A 21,046-nucleotide genomic window follows, 5' to 3' on the forward strand; every position below is an offset into this window, starting at 1 on the left:
ATTGCCTCTTGAACCCACAGGAGTTTGGTCACCTGTAAAAACGTATCTTGAACAAAGTGGCTCAGGGCTTTGACTTCTTGATATTGAAAATGGAGACATTGCTTCTTTCCATTTGTCTCCTAGGGTTATTAGTTGATTCCTTTCAATGGTGTTGGAACAGAGTGGGTGAAGAGAATTGCTATTCATTCTCTGACTGGCAGAGTTTTGCTTGAAGGGGATTCTTGGGAACTTTTGGAATCCTATGGTGAAAAGTAAGCTAAACATGGATGCTTCCTACAAAGAGGAAAACTTAAGAGTTTAGTGGGCAAAAGTCGTGTAAAGAAAACCACATGTTCCACTTTATAGGTCAGTTGATATCCTCCCCCGAGGTACCTTTAACTTCTGGCTCAGATGTGCCAATATATCAATGCCACAATCCATCAGCAAAGCAGTATCCAGAGGGAAAAGCTTTCATTCTAATGCAGTTCTGTTAACTCCCCCAAAATTTGTAGTCCAAATCAAGTGTAGTAACACATTTGGTGACCTCATTAGTTTTTGAAATCTATGCATATATTTAATTGCTTGCTTTCCCCCCCAACAAATACCCTCCTTTGCCTAAAGAAATAAGCTTCACAGGAACTTGAATGTGGCCATACTGCCACAGTAACTTTATTGATAATTCTTTTTCAAGATGAACATATTTTTCTGCTCAAAGCTGAGGTGTAGAATGGGATTAAGTACTTACTCTGTGCATTTAGCCCAAGTGATTAGATGAAAGGGTTTCCCTGCAGAGAGAATTGTGTTGCTGTTCACTAGTGTGATTATATCAAGTGGGAGTAAAAACCTCCTCTCTTTACTCCTTATACTGTGATTCCAATTAAAGGTCAATGTCGGGACACAGATGGATTGACCTGACCAAGGTAAACTGCCAAAGCCAAATTTCCCAACAGCATTTCTATTAGATATACTGAATTTGCAAGCAAATCCCCTTGGAATACTCGCTATTTGCACTTACTGGTTAAATACAGATTTGGAAGAGAGCAGAATAAACCTTTACTGAAAATGTAATCAGGCTGCTCCTGATAAAGCCATCACCACTATAATAAACAAGCTCTGTTTAAGTCCTGTAGGCAGTGTGAAACATAAGTTCGTCATGAACATTCACTTTCAAAGCAGAAGATAGCATCTTTTTTTGAGAGAGGGAGGCTGCACCTTTAGTACTGGGTCATCTCAGGAGCCAGAATTATTTAACATAAATTTCCAGACAACAAATGATCTCACTACCTCTCCTTCAGAGGTTGGGACTTCCTTTGTCTATAATAAATGGGGTATTTGGAGAACAGCCATTACTGGAAAGGGTTCCTCAGAGTTGGTTAAGGAGAGAGAGCTTCGGGCTGAGGGTCAGGAGACCTAGGTTCTAGTCTTAGACCCCCCTTCTTAAAAACCTCCAGTGGTTGCCTATCAACCTTTGCACAAAACAAAAACTTCTCACTCTAGGCTTCAAGGCTCTCCATCACCTTGCCCCTTCCTACCTCTCCTCCCTTCTCTCTTTCTACTGCCCACCCCGCATGCTGCGCTCCTCTGCCGCCCACCTCCTCACCGTCCCCCATTCTCGCCTATCCCTCTGTCGACCCCTGGGCCACGTCCTCCTGCGGTCCTGCAATGCCCTCCCTCCTCACCTCCGACAAACTAATTCTTTTCCCCCCTTCAAAACCCTACTTAAAGCTCACCTCCTCCAAGAGGCCTTCCCAGACTGAACTCCCCTTTCCCCTGTTCCCTCTACCCCCCACCTTCACCTCTCCGCAGCTAAACCCTCTTCTCCCCCCTTTCCCTCTGCTCCCGTCCCATCCCCTCAGCACTGTACTCATCCACTCAACTGTATATATCTTCATTACCCTATTTATTTTGTTAATGAGATGTACATCACCCTGATTCTATTTATTTGCTATTGTTTTAATGAGATGTTCTTCCCCTTGATTCTATTTATTGCCATTGTTCTTGTCTGTCTGTCTCCCCCGACTAGACTGTAAGCCCGTCAAAGGGCAGGGACTGTCTCTATCTGTTACCAATTTGTACGTTCCAAGCGCTTAATACAGTGCTCTGCACATAGTAAGCGCTCAATAAATACTATTGAATGAATGAATGAACATAACCACTCACTGCCTCAGTTTCCTGTAAAATGGGAATAAGATAGATTGTGAGCCCCATGAGGGACAGGATTAATGTCTAATTCTGTTGTGCTGTGCTCTCCCAAGAGCTTAGTAGAGTGCTCTGCACATAGTAAGCACTCAGTGAATATGATTGATTAGAGGGATTAGAATTCAGATGGTTTCCACCATACATAGACTTTAAAGCTTTAAGGAACAGAACCAGAATCTGGTTGGGATAAACCAGATAGGGAATGAAAGGTTCAGATAATATAACTGTAGAGGTCTGCTCTGCTCTTCCCAGAAAGCACCCACATTCTGCATGAACTATTAATAAACTGATTTTATTGTTTCTATAGAAAATCATGATATTGAATTGTCAGTCTTAAACATTCTGCCTCTTAGCAACCATGAGAATAAGTGTGGGGAGGGAGCGGAAGATGAGAAACTGAAGATTTAAAGGCCCTCAGGATTCTGGGGTGTCCAGACCACAAGCACTAACATGGTGAGAGATGTAAACTGAGTACCAGCTGAGCACACTCCAGCCTGGATGTGAAAGTCCCAGAATTTAAAATGAGTGGGAGCAGCTGGAAATTTGGAAATTTGGCCGGTCAGTTTATCCAAGACAGTTCCAACCCTGGGACATTTGTATATTTTTCTAAATGTGATTGGCCAGCCTACAAGCCTCTGAGACTACCACAGCTGAATAAGGGCATATGTCAGTCTATTATAGGTAGCTCCTTCTTAATGTGATATAAGCCATATTGCCCCCAGTGCCCAAATCAAATTCCAGAGGTAAATTAGGCCCACTTCACTAGAGCACCAACCTTAAGAAGTAAGACACAAAATGATTCCCAAGAAGAATGAAAGAGTGAATGCATCTGCCTAAATGGCTAACTAATACTAGTGAGTGACTTCAGAGGAAGTTAGAACTTCATACCTTGCAAATCAAAGAATTGAAATGTGTGACAGGCATTTAAAAAGTGTATTTGGAGATGCAATCCAAGTTAGGGAATTGATCCTGGGGGAATTTCCTGGTTCACAAAGGCATGACAATGTCTGGGTGTAGGGGCAGGGGAAGCATTCAGTTTTTTAAAATCGTATTTATTAAGCAGTTACTACATGTCAAACACTGTTCTAAGTGATGGGTTAGATTGGACACAGTCCCTGTCCTGCATGGGGTTCACAGTCTAAGTAGGAGGGAGAACAGGAGAACTGAGACACAGAAAAGTTAAGTGATTTGCCCAAGGTCACACAGAAAGCATTTGGCACAGCCAGAAGTAGAACCCAAGTCCTCTGACCCCGAGGCCCATGCTTTTTCCATTAGGCCATGCTGTTCTCTCTCCTACTTAGAGTGTGAGCCCTGTGTGGGTCCTGATGATCTTATATTTAACCCAGTGCTTAGTACAAATACCACAAGTTATTATTGTTTGACAAGAAAAAAATCCATCAGTGGTATTTACTGAACACTTACCATGTAAACAACGCTGTACTAAGCACTTGGGATAGTGCAATATCATTTTAATGCTATATATCAAAGCATAATAACATTTTAATGATATATTTTAATATCTGTCTTCTCCATTAGGTTGTAAGATCCTCACCCTTACAGTAAGTGCTTAACAAATACCATTATTATTATTATGAGAGTGGGGAGAGTATAAAAATGCTCAGAGGGTACAGAACTAAATTCATAGATGAGGCAGAAAGGAGGGAAAATAGGGTAGAGTAGAGAGATGAAAAGCTAGTCAGGGAAGGTTTCCTGGAGGAAATTCGGGAAATTAGGGAAGCAGCGTGGCTCAGTGGAAAGAGCACGGGCTTGAGAGTCAGCGGTCGGGGGTTCGTATCCTGGCTCTGCCACTTCTCAGCTGTGTGACTGTGGGCAAATCACTTCACTTCTCTGTGCCTCAGTTACCTCATCTGTAAAATGGGGGTTAACTGTGAGCCTCACATGGGACAACCTGATGACCCTGTATCTACCCCAGCGCTTAGAACAGTGCTCTGCACATAGTAAGCGCTTAACAAATACCAACATTATTAAATAAGATTTTAATAGGGCTTTGAAGATGAGGACTGTGATGGTCTGTTGGATACAAAGGGAGAGGGAGTTCCATACATGAAGGAGCAAAGGGCTGATCACAAGAGAGATGAGATCAAGGCATATTAAGTAGGTTGTGTTAGAGGAGTTAAGGTTGTGGGCCGCGTTATAGTGGGAGATGAATTAGGGAGAGGGAGTGCCTTGGAGCCGATGGTGAGGAGTCTCTGAGGTGGAGATGAATGGGAAAAGTTTCTGAGGCATGGAGAGACATGCACAGAATTATTTTTTAGAAAAGGAAGATGAAGGGATTTGAAAAAAATGGCAATTTATCATTATCTCTTGAGAACATAAAACAACTGACAGCCTGAATCTAACTTTGGCCCATAGCAGAGTGTTGTTCTCTCTGGGGAAGAACTAGTTATTCAAAGCAAGAGTGCCGTGGTGAAATGGAGAGGCCCAACGGAACAACTTAAGCTTTTGGAGGGTGGGAGGATGATGGGAGAATTTTGTTCCTTTGAAAGAGAAGGGCTGAAAGGATTGCTTTGAGGCAACTCCTAATGAAAGGTTCCCTGCCAGGCTCTGCCAATGAACCTCATGCCTAATCTACAACACCCCTTACAATTTGGCCAACTGCCTGAATTTGCTGCTGGTTTTCCTGCTATGTACAAACCAGGCCTGGGCAAGGCTGCCAAACTCATTTTCGCTTGTGAGGATCAGGGCTGGGATCTGAATCCAAGTCTCCAGGGTGAAAGGTTAGTGCACCATGGCACAGCATTAATCTAATTAATGCCAATAATTTATAATGCTGCAGTGTAAAATATGAGTTCATTAATGGAACACTCTGTTCTATGTTCATGCTCTGTGCAGGCAAGAATAGTGTCTAGGGTAACAGCACATCAGGCTCACAAGAGAGCAATTTTAATTGGTCGTTAGAAAAGCTAGATGAGATTCCACTTTCCCCTAGCAGCATCCCAGCAGACTGGACTGTTTCACTCACTGAATCAGCTTCATAGTCACATGGTGCTAAATGAGGATTAATTTAAATTACATCTGTGGATTGATGCCAAACTCAATTGACTTGCTTTTTGTCATGCTCACATCTCGTTGTTACTGCATCTGCTCTACCTAGGCACACACAGATACTGACTGAAATGAGGCAGAGAAGTTGACAAACCTGTTCATGAGTTCAGAGGGTTGACCTTTCAACAAAAAAGGACATTTCCTATTCTCTTCCTACTGGACCTGTCTATTGTCCAAACTTTTCTTGCTCTTCCATCTTGGAAACTCACTGGAGCCAATAGTAGAACTACATGAAACAGTCTAGTCTGGATTAACAAGGGTAGAAGCTAAAAGTAAAGATGGGGAAAGAGGTATTATATCTAGGTCAGTTTTTCTCAGAAATCAAGACTTAAATTAGGGATTCAGATTTTGCAGCAGAATAGAGCCACCTAGCTGGGGAAAAAGAAGGGCTTACTGTAGTGGCTACCACTTTTTTTTTTTTAAATGATATTAAGCACTTACTTTGTGCCAGGCACCGTACTAAATGCTGAAGTAGATACAAGCTAATCAGGTTGGACAAAGTCCATGTCCCACAGGGGGCGCTCATTCTTATTCCCCATTTTGCAGATGAGGAAACTGGACCACAGAGAAGTTAAGTGACTTGTCCAAGGTCACACAGCAGACAAGTGGTAAAGCCAGGATTAGAACCCAGGTCCATCTGACCTTTAGGCCTGTGCTCTATCCACTGGGCCATGCTGCTTCTCAGAACAGCTTAGGTCACTTCTGGAAACAACTAGAAAGGAATGACCCAGCAAGAGAAACTACTACTGAGAAACTGACACACCAAGTCTGGCGGTATTATCTGATGACCCCGAGACATCTAGCTATTACACTCAGATGTCTGAAACTGCAACCATCCTGCCAACACAGCCGGTATGAAAAGCAGAATTAGCAAGCCCTCTGCTAAACAGGGCACTCAAAATGAATAAAATTGGAAGCTAGACCAGGTTCTGAATGGGAGCCATATAGAAGCTGAGAAGGAATACTTCCCCAGATAAAATGAAGGCCAGCAACTAATATTTTGTCAATGGTATTCATTCAATCATATTTATTGAGCACTTACTGTGTGCAGAGAACTGTACTAAGTGCTTGGAAAATACAGTTTGGCAACAGAGACTATCCCTACCCAACAATGAGTGCTTATCACTTGCAGAACACTGTACTAAGTGTTTCGGGGTGTACGATACAATAGGGTTGGAAGACGTGATCCCTGATCTCAAGGAGCATACAGTCTAGTGGGACTTGAAAATTCCCTGGTGCCGAATTGTACCTTCCAAGTGCTTAGTACAGTGCTCTGCAAATAGTAGGTGCTCAATAAATATTGAATGAATGAATGAAAAGGAGTGCAAGAGAAGATTCACATTGAAACCCCAGCACTTAGTACAGCATTTGGGCCATGGACTGTGTCCAATCTAATTATCTTATGTCTACACTAAGCACTTAGACCTATGCCTGGCACGTAGTGAGCTCTTAACAAAGTACATTGTTCCAAATGGTTCAACCTCTTCCAGTTTGGGATAGCCACATGTCCAAGAGCAGGGAACCAAGGAGAAATGAATGGAGACCAAGGAATGGTGACTCCCCAGGCCCTGGAGTTGCTTTGCGCACAAATAGTCACCCAGAACAGTCTTCTGCCCCTAGTGCACCTGCGATAAGTACTGCTGATGAAGGTTACTATATTTTGTAATGATAATAATGTTAATGTTAAGTGCTTGCTCTGTGCTAGGCACTGTACTAAGCTCTGGTTAAAGTGGGTGATATTGGCCTTAGAATATAAATAGATGGGAGAAGCAGCATGGCTTAGTGGATAGAGCATGGGCCTGGGAGCCATAAGAACTTGGATTCTAGTCCTGGCTCCTCCACTTACCTTTTGTGTGACTTTGAGCATGTCACTTAACTCCTCTGTGCCTGAGTTACCTCATCTGTAAAATAGGGATTGAGATTGTGAACCCCATTTGGGACATGGACTGTGTCCAACCTAATTATCTTGTGTCTACACTAGCACTTAGAACAGTGCCTGGCACATATTAAGTGCTTAATAAATGCATAAAAAGATATGGAGGGGAGAGCGAGGTAGATGAGAGCTCTGCACCATCAGCCCAAAGCCCCTGCTGCTCCCTTTTCAGTTAAAGCTGCTTTTTTAAGAAACAAACTTATTTAATTCTTTTTTTTGTTGGCTCCCACTACTTAGCGCTAGTAGTCACCATCTTCTCTATCCTCTCTCTGGAATTCATCTTCCCCAGTCCTGGTGGAGGCTTCTTTGATAAGGTCAACTACTATAAGGGGAAAGAGGGTTAATATGACAGACCCAAGGACCTGCCAATTCCGAGCCTAGCGGATTCACATTTGGAGCTAATTAAGCTCCCAGTGCAAGTGGTCATTATACTAAATGAGGTCCAGCTGAGCTAGACAGCTCTTCCCTACCTAGTCTTCATAGTGGAATCCAACCAAAAACTTTCTTTCCAGCTTCCTAGTGGTGTTTCTACCCCTATGCTACAGCCATAATTAGTGGAATGGTTGCCCTGCCCCCTGGGTATTAAGTCTGCGGGACAGGGACTGTGTTGACCTGATTATCTTGTAACTAATAATTGGTATTGAAGTGCTTACTGTGCCTGGCACTATACTAAGCACTCAGATGGATACAAGCAAATCCGGTTGACACTGTCCCTGTCGCATATGGGGCTCACATTCTCACTCCCTGTTTTACAGATGAGGGAACTGAGGCAAGAGAAGTCAAGTGACTTCCTCAAGGTAACACATCAGTCAAGTAGTGGAGCGGGGATTAGAACCCATCACCTTCTGACTCCCAGGCCCATGTTCTATCCACTACCCCATGCTGCATCTATCCCAGCACTAAGCACAGTGCCTGGCACATAGTAAGTGCTTAACAAATGCCATTAAAAAAACTCAACTTCCTTGTGCCATTAAAAGAAAGGTCATTTTGCCCTCTTTGCCCCTCTCTCTGCTACAGTGTGCTGGTTTAGCCCATACAACTTGGTCCCCCAGAGCTTCAGGGTGGTGGACTATCACTGCTATTCCTTCCACCTTGCCCTAATTTTGTGGTATGGGAGGAAGCTGGCTGTTAAGGAGATATGAGGGCTGGAAGGGAATCATGCAGCTGAGACAAGGGAAACTCCCTTAGGGGCATGTTTTTTGAAAAAGGCTTTGGAGTAGGTATTAGGCTCTCTGCAAACTGGTGCTTAGGAGTGGGGATGGAACAAGAATGTCAGAGGACACAAGTGTAAAGGATGAGGAGGTGAAGGATCAGGGCTTAGAACAGTGTTTGGCACATAGTAAGCACTTAAATACCATAATTATTATTATTATGAGCAAATAATGGACAACAGCTGGTAGTGGCAAGAAGCCTACTTTTGTGTTGGCTAGAAACTGCTAGCAAATGCATCTAGCTATTGTGGAAGCAGGTAACTTGGAATTGTAGTAGAAAAGGCAAATACAGGTAAATTTATTTTCAGAAAGGAGTCCCCCGTGTCTTCTGGCACTTCCTCTTTCTATCCCTCCACCAACCCAGGTTTGTGACATTGACCACCTGACTTCCTCAGCAGGTAAGCATCCCCTCTGTGTCCTGAAATGGAGGGGAGGAAATTAGTGTTCAGGCGGGACTCAGAGGAGCAGCTCCACCCTTGTGGGTAGTTTTCTGTTTCCCTTGAAAAATTGTATTTGGAAAGTTGTTTGTTCTGACATATTTCCTTGAAATGGGAATTTTTCTGAAATTGCATCCCACAGTGGAGGGGAAAAGCCCCAAACAATTGAGATAGCTGAAGTTTTCAGATGACTCTGGAATCGGAGCTGGTGAATGTATGGCTGTCTTAACTTCCCCAAGCTTCCCTGTCCATCTCTGGAGCCCTCCTGAAGTCTGAGTTTTCTGCGGATTGGAATTTCATTCCAGTTGGGAACAGGATTCACTTTGGGTTTTTGTTCCTTTCCCTTTTGTCTTTACAATAATTGTACTAAGATCATTAGAAGGCACAAGGTTCTCTGATCATTCTTTCTGAATTTTTTCCAGGGCCCAATGTCTCCTTCCTCTCTCCTCTGAGAAATTCATCTGGGAGGAAAGAGACTTAAATTTTCTATTTTTTTTCAGAGTGGTTCTATTTTACCAAGGAAATTCTGCCCAGGACCCTATTCAACAAGATCCTCTCAGTAATGGAGTGATAATGATAACAATGATAATATTTGCTAAGCTCTTAATGTTTGCAAGCACTGAGGTAGATACAATATAAGCAGATCAGACATAGTCCTCATCGCACATGAGGTTCACTGTCTTCGGGGATGGGAGAATAGGCATTTAATTCCATTTTACAGATGAGGAATTTGAGGCCCAGAGAAGTTAGGTGACCTGTCTAAAGTTACATAGCAGGCAAGTGGCAGAGCCAGGATTAGAAACCAGATCTCCTAATGCCCAGTGCCATGGTCTTTCTACTAGGCCAAGTTGCCCTTCCATAGCAGGACCTGTCAAAGGGCTCTCCTCTAGATTATGTTTATCTTCAGGGCCTGCAGTAATGGACAAAAAGATTCTTCACCCTTTCAGAGCACAAGTCATTGTGGACAAAACATGTAGAGGAAAGTTCTTTTTTGGTGGGATTTGTTTGTTTTTTAACAGCCATTTGTTAAGCACTTACTATGTATCAGGCACTGTACTAAGCACTGGGGAATACATACAAGATAATCAGTTGGACACAGTCCCTATTCTACATAGTGCTACAGTCTTAACCCATTTTATAGATTAGAGAACTGAGGCAAAGAAAAGTTAAATGACAAACCCAAGATCACAGAGCAAACAAGTGACAGTCAGTATTAAAACCCAGGTCCTTCTGACTCCCAGGCCTATGCTCTTTCCACTAGGCTGTGCTGCTTCTCTAGTTACCAGAGACGTGTCCTTCATTTGTCCTTCTGAGGATTTCTTTATGTGCAACCTAAAATGAGAATATGTGCATTGGAATTTTCTAGAGAATGTTCATTCCTGAAGCATAAACTATACTTAAGTTCTTTTCACTTCTACATCAGAGTATACATGAAGAATAGTATGTTACCCAGGGGAGCCATCAAACAGAAATCCAGGGTCCTTTCCTATCACCTGGAGAAGTGAAAGTCTTAGCAGGGTCTTGCTCAGAAAAACAGGTAATTTCAGATTCTGCAGGCTTGCATTTTTTGCCCCTTTATCAAACTACTAAATTTAATGTGAGAATCAAGTCAACATTACCAAACAAGAACAACTGGTCTAAATCCATATAAAATTACCCAGAATAGAGCTAATATTATTCAACATTAGCCACCTCTACAGCTAACTTCATTTATTTATTCAGTAGGGGACTCAAGGGATATAAAGTTTAAGCTGAAAAACAAGACAATAAGGGGTATTATGTATCAATCTGGTTACCAAAAAAGAGGGCTAAAGTCCAGCTTCCAGAGGCCTTGTGGTTATCCCCTTTGAGTTCAATATGTAAATCCAGAGGGTTTGGATTTTAGTTGACAAAGTCTTCTGATAAATCTTTGTGTGGGCTATACTGTAGGAGGGTAGCCAAGTCTCTTTAAGAAAAGACTCAGGGAAAAAGGTCTCACAGCCTCCTCAATGCTCCTTTCTTTGCCTTAACAAATTTTACAACCAAAAGGTTCCTGCAGTCAATCAATCAATCCATGGTATTTACTGAACACTTACCATTTGCAGAGCATTGTTCTAAACTCTTGGGAGACCACATTATTACAGGATTGGAAGACACGCTCCCTGCTCACACCAAGCTTACAGTCTCTAGGGAGGGCCAGGCACTAATATAAATAATTTATAAAATATAACTCATAGATGCAAACATGAGTGCTGAGAGACTGAGGGTGGGGGACTCAATGGTCACATCCAAATACAGACAAACCTGAATCCTGCTAGTTGGATCCGTGGTTCTAATAAACGGGTGATATGACAGATTTGGTCCCTCTGGGTCAGGCTTTTCCTGACCCGTAACATCACCCCCAGTGTCCCAGGCCCTCAGTGAACTCACTTTGCAGACAGAATGGGAAAGGGGTAGAATAGCCAGTATTCATAGTGAGAAGAAGAATGTGAGTGGGTAACTTATTCCAGTACGATGCATTTCATTACTGTAAATATAAAATATCTTCAAGTTTTCACTCCTGCCTTGGATGTAGTGAACGTAAACATTCATAAAGTCTCTGAATCCATTTATATGAGTCAGAAGCATGATTGCAGAACTTTTCACAAGTTTGGGAGGACGTGGATAAAATCTGACCACATTTCCCCTCAATCCAGTGGTAAGAGAAATCTGGGTTTCTGATAGGGTTGTGTTCTCCAACTAGATTCAATTCCATAAAACTAAACTAAAACTAAACTAACTAAACTAAACTAAAATGTCCTCCAGCTGGGACTTGACTTCACAGTTACATTTCTGGAGTGAATGCTGTAACTCTGACAGGATCCACATTGCTCATTCACATCCAGTTACAGAGAACAGTCCACACAGCATTAATTGATGATTAATTGATTAGTTGATACCCTCATGTAATATTTCAGCCGAGAAACCTGTCTGACTTGTACAATTACAATTAGCACAGTGTTTTTGACTTATTTATATATTTATATGATAAGGTTCCATCCAAAATATAAAGTGGGCCAATTAACGGTATTTACTGAGTGCTTACTATGTGCAGAACATTGTAGTAACCACTTTAGAGGGTATAATGCAGCAGAAATAGCAGGCACATTAATTGCCCCAAACAAGCTTACAGTTTAGAGGGGGAGGCACGCATTAATATCAGTGAATAAATAAGGTACAATATTTAATTTAAAGGTAAATATATAAGTTCTGTGGGGTTGGAGCAAATATCAAATGTACAAAGGTCACAGATCCAAGTGCATAGGCAATGCAAAGGTAGAGCGAGCCAGGGAAAAGAGGGCTTAATTGGGGAAGGCCTTTTGGAGAACATGTGACCTTAATAATTAATGCTTTGAAGGTGGAGAGAGTGGTGGTCTGGCATATATGGAGGGGGAGGAAATTCCAGGTTATGGAGAGGATGTGGGATAGGTGAGATCGGGGTACAGCGAGTAAGTTGGTGCTAGAGAAGCAGAGTTTGCAGGCTGGGATGTAGTAGGATATCAGTGAGATGAGGTAGGATGGGGTGAGCTGATGAATTTTCATTTATTCTAAAAGACAGTAAGACCTGACTCCGACAGAGCCTACAGGGTAGATCTCACAGGGTGGTCTGGGAGGGAGAGGGCCGGGGTGGACTGAGGCCACTGCCTTTTATTCCTCCCACTTCCATGGTTTACTTCAATTCTGAAATGCCAGTCCCCTGAACTGTCAGCCCACATAGAGAATAAGAATATAATCATTTTACCTTGTTAATTCTATTTGAATAAACAACATTGCCCAGAACCATGCAGAAGATATTTGGTAAAAACTGGATGAAACATCAATCCCCAACCCCACAGACCCCCAAAACTGCACGCTCTGTATTTATAGGTGTTTTACCTGGGACTCGGGATTGTTAGAATAAGTATTTTTTAGCACAATCATTGTCCTATAAAAATCTCAGCTCAGAAATGCATTTTTCTAAGAAAGCCATTTAAATTTTTTTCTTAAACTACCTAAGAACGTTTCTGTAATTAGTCTTTTTCCAGGTGCATTACCAAGGTAAAAAAACAAAACAAAAACAAAAAATCAATTTCAAAGCCACTCTAGAGGTGAGCTGTTGGAAAGAAGGTTTGTTCTGTGCACATATTTATTCACTACAACAGCATTAAACAAGGACGAACATGAAAGAAACCAAAATATGTAAGTAACCGATTTCAGAAAGATTTTCATGCTAGTTTGGGGATTTAGTGGTTGTGCTGGGGATTAAGAAATAGAAGTGATTTTTGCCATTTTTCTTTAAAAACCACACAAAATAGTTTTTCCATTTTGCTTTGGGTTTGGAACCTGTGTTCAAAATAAATTTAAACAGATGTGTTTCAGCTATTTGATTTCAAATACTTAAAGAAAAAACCTCGCCTGCCTTCCCACCAGTGTAAAGCGACACACAACCACGGGAAAATGAAAGTCATTGTACGATAGGGCTATTTATCTTGTTCCTTTCAGATAGAGAAACATTCAAACTGAAAGCATAAACAACCCATTAAACCCACTGCCAAGCTGCCAGCTAAAGCCCTTCTAAAGCATATGCTAGAAATCAGAACATTTTGATGAAAAATTAAACTAAACCATGAGATTGTAGTTGGGCGGGGGGAGGGTCAAAAGGTGTGTGTGTGTGTGTGTGTGTGTGTGTGTGTGTGTGTAAGATTTGGGGAAAAGAATATTGATGAAAAACTTTAAGCCTAATGTAATAGCTATTGTAACTTGTGTTTTCTATTCTGTAATTCCTCTGGCAGACATATATTTTCTAATATATGATATTAATTTTTATCAGAATGGGCATGTGAGCAATGCATTTTATCCAAGTGTTGGAAGATTCTGAATTTAAGCTAGATTTTAAGGTACTTAAAGGCAGGGATTACATCTCCTAACTCTGTTGTACTCTCCCAAGCACTTAGAACAATTCTCTGCACACAATAAGCTCTCAATCAATATGAATGATTGATATGCAGTGGACATCTCCTTCCATACTACACACACCTGAAGTTTGCCTTTCTTTGTAGTATAATGTACTAAACATTATCTTTCTTGAGAAGCAGCGAGACCTAGTGGAAAAAGCATGGGCCTGGGAGTGAGAGGACCTGGGTTAAAATCCCAAATTCCTCCAAATTAAATGGTAATTAGCGTCTTCCTCTAGCCGTGGATTATGAGAAAAAAATGGTTCCAGTCTTGTATTTTACTCCATAATTCAACTAAGCTTCTTCACACAGCATTTTATTTATAGTAAGGTCACACTCATTGATGCTGCATGCACTGATACCTGTGTTCCTTAGTATTTATTTTGGCTGTGCCATCGTCATGTTAAAACGAAAGGAAATAGGAAATAGCTGTGTGCTTTCTAAATTGCTCATGCTAAGGGGAGCACTTAATCTTTACAGTATCTTAACTATAAATCCAACATCAACATATGTCAGAAAACACATGCATTCTTTGTGCCAGAAATGGCCAGGAATGTGATTAATGCTTGAGGCAGAGCACACGTGGTAAATGGAAATGTAATATCAAATATGTCAAAACTTTCCTCTACATAAAATCGGTGTTTAATGAGATTTTAAAATGGTACATGTACTAAATGATTGATTCCTTGTTCGTCAGAACATGGTTGTTATAGTTGCTGACCTGTGATGATGATAATAGAACACAAACCTCAACTACTCCTTTCTGCGGCGACTCAAGTATCCAGTTGACTTAAGGGAAGAAAGAACTAAGTGTTTGCTGGGACATGGTCTCCATGAAGCAATCAAGATGTGTGTATTAATATTCTTATGACCAGTTTCGGTGACCAGATTCAGTGAAACATCAGAGTGGTCGGTCTAGGTGGCACATAGCCAAAAGCTAGACTGGAAAAGATCTCCCTGTTTACCAACTCTCTGCTCTCGTATCTAGCCGTGTGCAGCTGTCTGTCAGGAATTGGCCATGTCCCTACCTACTTCTTCCCACTAACTAGGTGTTCCAATTTAGATGTTTTCCAAATTACAATCAGATCCAAGTTTGGCTAATCTCAGCACATTCTGTTCCTTTTGTTTAGTAACTTTTTCTTCAGAAACATGGGGAGGGAGCTCCTTTGCCTTTTATTCCTTTTGCTTCAGCCTTACAAATGGGTCAGAAAGTGGTGCTGCAGTGTTGGGCATTAGTGTTGGTATGTGGTAGATTAATGGTTTGCTAATCTATGGCTCTCACAACAATGAAAGCCTTCCAGAAAGTCTTTGTCGTTTGGATTCTTCCATTTAAAACATTGGTTTATGATCTGACCCTCCCACCCCCTCCTGTAGTTCTCCCAGGCAGGATTTGATTGGTGGGCAAATCTGCTTGTTGAGTGTTTACCACTCCAAGGCTAGATATGATGAGTGGGAAAAATCTGCCTGTTGAGTCCCCCACGTCAATTCATTCAATTGTATTTATTCAATTGTATTTATTGAGCACTTTATGCAGAACACTGTACTAAGCACTTGAGAGAGTACAATACAACAGTAAACAGACACATTCCCTGTCCATAGTGAGCTTACAGTCTGCAATCCTCACTGGTTTTGAATCTGGGAGAGTGCATACAGCGTGTAGTCGGCATTGATTGAATCTCCTTTCTCCTGGCAGCAGGTACTCTGTTTCCCAGGTTTCTTGACTGGTCCTATGCTCTTTCCACAGTATAAGCAAAAATTCTGGGAAAAGAGATAGCTGAAACTGTGAGAGGCTGGTGCGGTGGAACAGTTTGGACACAATTGCTGGAGTTTGGGATGGAAGGGAGAAAGCCTGGTGGAGTTTCAATACCTTTGGAAGTCTGATAAACTGCAAACTAGTGGGAAGGAAATCAGAAAATATTCTCTGGCCTCTGTTCAAGGATTGGAGCTGACAGCTTTTCTCCTGCTTCCCCACAAATCCCCATAAAAAACCCATAAATATTTTCCTTACTGGAAGCAGAGCAGAGGGAGGAGGGGAATGGTGTAGATAAAGCATGGATCTGGGAGTCAGAAGGATGTGAGTTCTAATCCTGGCTCCACCACTTATTTGCAGTTTGACTTTGGGCAAGTCACTTAACTTCTGTGTGCCTCAGTTACCTTATCTGTAAAATGGGGAATAAGACTGTGAGCCCCACGTAGGACTGAGACGGTGTCCGACCCCAGTTAGCTTGTAGCCACCTCAGTGCTTAGAATAGTGCCTGGCACAGAGTAAGCACCTCACAAATGCCACATGTACCAGTAATAATATTTAGTTAGATGTTTGTTTTGTATACATATGGAAAACATTTGCTAGGTGTTATCTTTCACATCTTGTTCAGCAAAAAGGCTAGCTGTGGTAACAGATTAGAAATCTGCTATTATCTATGTAAAATAGATCTGCCTTAAGTAATGCTAAATTGAAATTGGCTTCCCTCACAAAGTATTCCCTCAGAATACTTTGAAGTGGCAGGGAAAGGGAGATAGATGTTTTAACCAAGTAATCTTTGGAGCATTATGTCCAAGTGAGAGATCTGTAAGAAATCCACCACTGAAATCCAGTAGTGCTCCCACAGAAAGAACTATAGTCTTCATATAGATATTGTTGTATTTACCCCATCCCTGCCTCCTACTCCCTATATCAGTCAATCTATCAGTGGTAATTATTGAGCGCTTACTGTGTCCAGACACTGTACTAAATGCTCCAGAGTACACTATAATGGAGTTGGTAAGCATGATCCCTGCCCACAAGGAACTTAGTCTAGAGAGAGAGACAGTCATTAAAACAAGTTACAGGAAAAATAAATAGCGAATTATAAAGATATGTGCATAAGAACTGTGGGGTTTCCAAGTGCTTAAGGAGTGCACATCCAAGTGCATATGAGCTGTGGAAGGGAGGGTTAATAGGGTAGTGAAATGAGGGGCTAGTCAATCAATCATATTTACTGTTTGCAAAGCACTGTACTAAGTGCATGGGAAAGCACAGTACAACAGAATTAGCAGACACGTTCCCTGTCCATGATAAGCTTACGGTCTAGGATGGGGAGACAGACATTGATTTGAATAAATAAATAATTTATAGTATATAATTTAAAGATATACATGTAAGTGCTGTGGATTTGGGGTTGGGGCGAATATCAAATGTTCAAAGGCCACAGTTGGAAGTGCAGAGACGACAGAGAGACATAGACATAGACTTCAGAGAGACGAAATGATTTTAGCAGAACTTTGAAGAATCAGAGTGGCCTAGTCGATAGAGTATGGGCCTGGGAGTGAGAAGGTCATGTCTTCTAATCTCTGCTCCGTGATTTGTCTGCTGTGACCTTTGGTAAGTCACTTAACTTCTCTGGGTCTGTTACCTCATCTGTAAAATTCATTCGTTCATTCTTTCGATCTTATTTATTGAGCGCTTACTGTGTGCAGGACACTGCACTAAGCACTTGGAAAGTACAATTCAGCAACAGAGGCAATCCCTACCCAACAGTGGGCTCACAGTCTAGAAGGGGGAGGCAGACAACAAAACAAGTAGATGGGCATCAATACCATCCAAATAGAATGGGGATTAATGCTGTGAGCCCCATGAGGGACATGGACAAAGTACCAGACACTGTACTAAGCCCTAGGGTAGAATCAATTAAAAGTATTTTTTGAGCACTTATTGTGTGCAGAGCACTGTAATAAGCACTTAGGAGAGAACAATATTAGAGTTAGTAGACATGTTCCCTGCCCACAGTGATTTTACAGTCTAGGGAGGAGTTTACATTTTAGAAATGAGCTCAAAGTCTACATTTTACAGTACTAGAATGAAATGATTACATCTTTTTCATTATCTTAATGAAAGAGCTCACCCATTGAGCTTCTTCATAGATCACCAGCAATGGCAAGTGCCCTGATGACAGTGGCTCCTTTCTCGGTCTGCTGGCCACAGAACAGTGGATGGTCTGCCCGTGTGGCCTTGGCACCCTGTCTCTATCACTCCTGGGTGATGGCATAATCTATGAAGCAGCATGGCATAGTGACTAGAGCACGGGCCTTGGAGTCAGAAGGTCATGGGTTCTAATTCTGGCTCCCCCACTTGTCTGCTGTGTGACCTTATTTGGAAAATGGGGCTTGGGGCTGAATCCCACGTGGGACAGGGACTGTGTCCAACCCAATTTTCTTGTATCCACCCCGGCGCTTAGTAGAGTGCCTGGCACAGAAGTGCTTAACAAATACCATAATTATTATTATTAGATACCAGTGACAGGAGTATGGATGATTTCAGGTTGCTTTGTGGTCAGCTGGAACACAGTATTTGTGATAACTCAAGAGCATATTAAGAAGAAAAGTGCTGTTTGTTTTTATTTTCCCCACACCAACTTTGGCTGCAACTGGTCAGTCAGTTCATGTTGAGGTGAGCAAATTTTAAGGAATCATTTTCTCCCTTAATAGGTGGTTTCTGCCATTAGGGAAGGTTACGGAACGGCCATCACTTCAGGTCAACGATGGATGACCCACCCTCTTGCCTCCTCTGCATAGAGATTTGTGAATAAAGGCCTTCAGCAGCAACCTCTGAGGGCACCATTGATCTGTCACTGCAGGGATTTTGACAAGAAGACTTCAGGACTGAGAACCTGTGCAAAATAATTAAAGTGATGGTGGTTTGTGTAGAGTCACCTGCACTTTCTTATCAATCAATCAAAAATATTTATTGAGTGTGCACTTTGTGCCGGCCACTGACTAAACACGTGGGAGGGAACAATAGAGATAGTACACGATACCTACTTTCCAGGAACTTACATTCTAGGGAGGGAAAGAGAAACTAAAATAATCTCTCATTCTATTTTGTTTCACATCCTCCCTCTCTCCCCAACTGTTTCCACTGGGGCAAAGAGTGCAACAAGAGCACAGGCAGGTAGGCTCTCAGGACACTGTCAATCAGTCATATTTATTGAGCACTTACTATGTGCAGAGTGCTGTACTAAGCACTTGGGAGAGTACAACATAATAAATGGACACATTCCCTGTGTGCATGCAGAAGTTACCCACGTGGAACTCCTCATTTCAGGCCAAAGCGACTCAACATAGCACCAATGTTGGGCTGTAACATCTAGGCCCAGCAACTACTGGGGTCTTCACCAGCCAGAATTGTCAGTTACCTTTCAGAGTTCCTGCAGAGCCTGTCCACCTTATAAAACATGTTCCAGTGTTAAGAATAATAATAGTAATAATCATAATAATTGTGGTGCTTCTTGAGCTCTATGTGCCAGGCACTATACTAAGCCCTGGGATGGATACAAGCAAATTGGGTTGGACACAGTTCCTGTCCCATGTGTGGCCTTGGGCAAGCCACTTGACTTCTCTGTGTCTCAGTTACCTCATCTGTAAAATGGTGATTAAGACTGTGAGCCCCACATGGGACAATTTGATTACCTTGTGTCTATCCCAGCGCTTATAACAGTGCTTGGCACATAGTAAGCGCTTAAATACCATAATTATTATTGATTCCTCTTCACAATTATATTTTTGACATTTCAGATCCTTTTGTCCCTACATTCCTAATGCTATCCCTTTGCCTCATTTTATGGAAGAAAAAAATCCTTAAATCTTCTCTTTAAGCCATTTCTAATTTGGGATGAATGTGATTCAAGATTTGTGTTGTCTTCTGTGCAAGATTGAAATCACCCAGTGTTTGTGAGCATGCTGGATTTTTCTTTTTTTGTAGATTCTGTGTCCATGGAGACATCTTGCTGTGGCAAAGCATATAGACTTAATTCTCAGGAGTGTAAAAGTAAAAAAAAAAAAGCAAAAAAACCAACAAACTAAATTTTCCCCTTCACAAGGGCCAGAGGAAGGCACTGTTTTCTGCTCTTTCTCTCTGTCTGAACCATAAAAAGGACCAGAGCTGAGTTCCTCTGAGGTTCTGTCTATTTAAACTGGGATTACACTCCTTAAATTTGTGAATCTGAATCTAGAGCCAATTTGGTCAAGGTATGGAGAAGATTTGTTGGCAGTTATGGATTGCAGTCTCAATTTTACATTCCCTTCTCTTGGCATAAAACCTGTGCAATCACCTGAGTTATTGTCTTAGAATCTGATTTGCTCAGGTACCAGTTCTGTTGTACTTTCTCCCTTGGTAAATTTTGGAATCTGTTTTATTTTGAGGAAAGAGACCTTTAAATTTTGTGTGACTGATGCTCCAAAAAAAAATAGAAACCAAACCCAACTCTTCAGTAGGTAGGGGGCAGGAGACCATACTTTAATTTTGTTATGGCATTTATAATGTGCTAAGTGCTGGGGTAAATATAAATTTATGAGATTGGACACTGTCCCTCTCCTACACGAGACTCACACACTCTATCTCATCCCCATTTTAGAGAGGTGGACACTGAGGTCTACAGAGGTTTAAGAGACTTGCCCAAGGTCACTCAGAAAATTAGAGGTGGAGTTGACTCCCCCTAGTACTCCTGTTCAGTTCTCTATTAGGCCACGGTTCCAGTGCTAATCTAGAACTCCCAAAGACTTTTTTTCTTCCTGACCCAGTGGAAAATTTTCCATAATAACTAGTGGGAGATTACAGGGCAAAACCCAAGTACGTAATTTAAACAAAGATTTAAACTCTGACTGTCAACAATTTTCATTTTGATATTAAAGGAAATATGAGATTTTTTATGGTATTTGTTAAGTGCTTACTCTGTGTCAAACACTGTTCTAAGCATTGGGCTTCACAGTCTAAAGTAGCAGTCTTGGGATTTTTAAAAAAATATTTAAGTGCTTATTGTATGCGGGGCATTGTTCTAAGTGTTGGGATAGATACAAGTTAATAATAATAATAATAATGTTGATATTTGTTAAGTGCTGACTATATGCAGAGCACTGTTCTAAGCGCTGGGGTAGATACAGGATAATCAGGTTGTCCCAGGTGAGGCTCACAGTCTTAATCCGCATTTTACAGATGAGTTAACTGAGGCACAGAGAAGTTAAGTGACTTGCCCACAGTCACACAGCTGACAGGCGGCGGAGTGGGGATTCGAACCCATGACCTCTGACTCCCAAGCCCAGGCTCTTTCCACTGAGCCATGCTGCTTCTCTAATCAGATTAGACACAGTCCATATCCCACACGCGGCTCACAATCTTAATTCCCATTTTACAGCTGAGGTGACTGGGGCACAGAGGAGTTAGGTGACTTGTCCAAATTCACACAGAGGACAAGTGGCGGAGATGGGATTAGAACCCAGGTCCTTCTGACCTGAATT

The 21,046-nt window shown here is 41.8% G+C and overlaps 1 long non-coding RNA gene across 1 annotated transcript in view; it reads left to right on the top strand.

Annotated features, from left to right (window-relative positions):
- The window catches only part of LOC103164745, a 58,555-nt gene extending 40,090 nt beyond the window's left edge, over positions 1-18,465 (top strand). Inside the window, exon 3 of the long non-coding RNA XR_484308.2 lies at positions 18,242-18,465. This is a non-coding gene — a long non-coding RNA (uncharacterized LOC103164745). The remainder of the gene's footprint in view (positions 1-18,241) is intronic.
- The last annotated feature ends 2,581 nt before the right edge of the window (positions 18,466-21,046 follow it).

Source organism: Ornithorhynchus anatinus, chromosome X3 (genome assembly GCF_004115215.2).
Source record: "Ornithorhynchus anatinus isolate Pmale09 chromosome X3, mOrnAna1.pri.v4, whole genome shotgun sequence".
Classification (NCBI taxonomy): domain Eukaryota; kingdom Metazoa; phylum Chordata; class Mammalia; order Monotremata; family Ornithorhynchidae; genus Ornithorhynchus; species Ornithorhynchus anatinus.